Source organism: Bidens hawaiensis, unplaced genomic scaffold (genome assembly GCF_021521415.1).
Source record: "Bidens hawaiensis isolate Kalapana, Puna unplaced genomic scaffold, B.hawaiensis_p1.1 tig00032816_1, whole genome shotgun sequence".
In the NCBI taxonomy this organism is placed as follows: domain Eukaryota; kingdom Viridiplantae; phylum Streptophyta; class Magnoliopsida; order Asterales; family Asteraceae; genus Bidens; species Bidens hawaiensis.
The window spans coordinates 221,302-223,980 of NW_027495609.1; positions in this window are offsets into that span (position 1 = coordinate 221,302).

The window sequence follows — 2,679 nt, forward strand, 5'->3', positions numbered from 1 at the left end:
TCCCTCGCCTGAGTAGGAGGATCCTGAGCAACAGGGGCAACATCTTTCTTCTGTTTCTTACTGGCCCCTGCGCCAGTTTTCCCCTTAGCTTTACGCTTTAGTTGGGGCGCCTCAGCCTCCTCCTCCTCCTCCTCTTCCGCGAGCTCCAGCTCGTAGTTCTCAAGCGCGTCTACAATACACGCAACAGAAAGGTTAGCCAAATCTGGTATTATAAAGGCATAAACATAAGTACAAAGCCTTACCAGGCGCGTCGCTGTCAAAGCGAAATCCCAGATCAACAGGGATGAACATGTCATCGAAGCGATCGGGGAAGCCAACCTCCCCAGCGCCCAGCGCGACGGAGCCACCCTCCATATGCTCATCATAGGCGGCGTGGACATACTCCTTGCTGACTGCACAAAACAAGTCAAATGATATCAGCAAAACGAATTATATTCGCGCAGAAGTAATGCAATGAGTTAACTTACACAAGCCGTCAACTTGGATAACGGGCTCAGTCGCGCTGTCAGCCCACTTCCTGCTCATACCAACCCCCACCAGCGCCTCCTCGCAAATGTTCTTGGCGGGGGATGGTTCGGCAGTCAACTTTTTAACCCAGGCGCCAGTTGGGTTCTTGAAGACACCCACATCCGCAGGCGCAGAAGAGATCGCGCGCATGGTCATGCGGATGGGGATCACACCAGCCCTGATATAGAAAAATCTCTCGGACCAGTCATGAAGGCTCTTGAATGAAACAGTGCAGCACTTGACCTTCTGACTGCGAGGAATAAATGAGAACCAAGAATCTTGGATCTTGGGCTTATAAAAAAACTGAAAGCGCCGAGGGGTGGGCTCCTCGCGCTGAGATTTGCACATGAACTCAAAGTGAGTCATGCGCACGAGTCCAAACGGATGGACTTGGGATATATGAATCCCATAAAACCTAAGCAGCGCACCCACAAACCTTGTCATCGGGAGACGAAGGTTGCAGTGGGTGAAAAAATGGCATTAAAAGGAAATATAGCCGGTGGGCGGGTCCGCCGCCGTTTGCCCGGCCGCCGGCAACATGCAGCCATACTCAGAGAGAAAACCCTGAGAGGCGATAAGGCTGTCAAAATCGGACTGCCTCAGCTTACAGGGGATCTCATCCCACTTCTTCACTGCCTTGGTTTTCCCTACCTCCTCCGATGAGGCCTCAGCAGCCCTCTTCCCCTTGCCGGTCTTCTTCAACGTAGACATTACTAACGATTTCACACGGCGATGGCTGGGGGAGATTGTGTTGTCTGAGCTATCAGACATACAACTGTAAAATCGGACAAAGGATGCTTCTGAAGAACAGAGATCTGGAAGCAGAAGACAGGCAATCGGAATAGAATGAAAGGAAAAAGCTCTGAATAAACAACAAAGAAGATGAAGGATAAAAAACTCAAAAGGGCTTGCTTTTATAGGCCCAGGAGAGAGAAAAATTAGTACTGATCGGACTTCACGCGCCCCCACTCGCAGGTGTAAGCCAACGCGAGCGCGACACGTGTCCCTGACACTATGTGAGGGGACACGAAAAGAAACTATACAGGTGCTGCCAGAGTTCACGCGCCACCACTCGCAGGTACGGACCAACGCGAGCGCGACACGTGTTCCTGACACTATGTGAGGGGACATGAAAGGCAACTGTAGCACCTCGAGCACACGAAAGGTCTGACACGTCTCCATCACTGACGCATGTCAGCAACAACCAACCACGTACAGGGACGATTCGTTTTCAACAAAAAGGATAGAATTTCGCGTAACGATGAGTAATAAGAAGAAAAAGACAAACCCCTACTAAAAGAGCAAACTATTAAGTCTAATATCTATCTTACCTCGCTCGCGCGAGGAGGCTTGAAATCAAGACATTATGAAGGCACAAAGCCAAAACCTATGCGCATGGCGCATATCACATATGCTCACGCATATCACATATGCTCATGCATCACATGCTCATGCATCATATGCTCAGGCATCACATATGCTCACGCATCACATATGCTCACGCGTATCACATGCTCACGCATATCACATCTGCGCGTGGCGCATCCGCGCGTGGCGCATATCACATGCTTGTGCATATCACATCTGCGCATGAAACATCTGCGCGTGAGAATAAAGAGAAGACATCGCGCATCCTCAGGATAGGCGCATATCACACATGCACATAATCAACATCGTCCTTATCCAAATTAGGGTAAGGACAACCTTGATTGTGCACGTCAGACAACCTTCCAGAAGGTATCTTTTTAAGGAATAAGAATATGCTGACGTTGACAGCTGCCAATGAAAGGTGGACAACTCAGCAAAACCCATGTGCAACTAACCAATGAAAAAGCACCAGGTGTCCCAAGGACACGTGGCGCGAAGCTATAGGAGGAGGCCAAAAAGGCCCTAATTGGGTCTGAGCCCAATCATTGGAAACCCTAGCACTATAAATACCACATCAACTCCACAATGAGAGGTATGCCCTATTACACAGTATTCAGCTATATTAAGCAATACACTCCAATTTCCTTACTCTCAGATTATTATCTTCTCCTACAAATCTCTTATTCTCACACCGGAGGGTTACCCCAAAGAGGACCCCTCTGTCCCTTTCTGAGGGGTAAGTTTACGGTGCTGTTCATTTTGTAGGTGGAAGAATCCAGATCCCAGAGAACCATCGGTGAAATA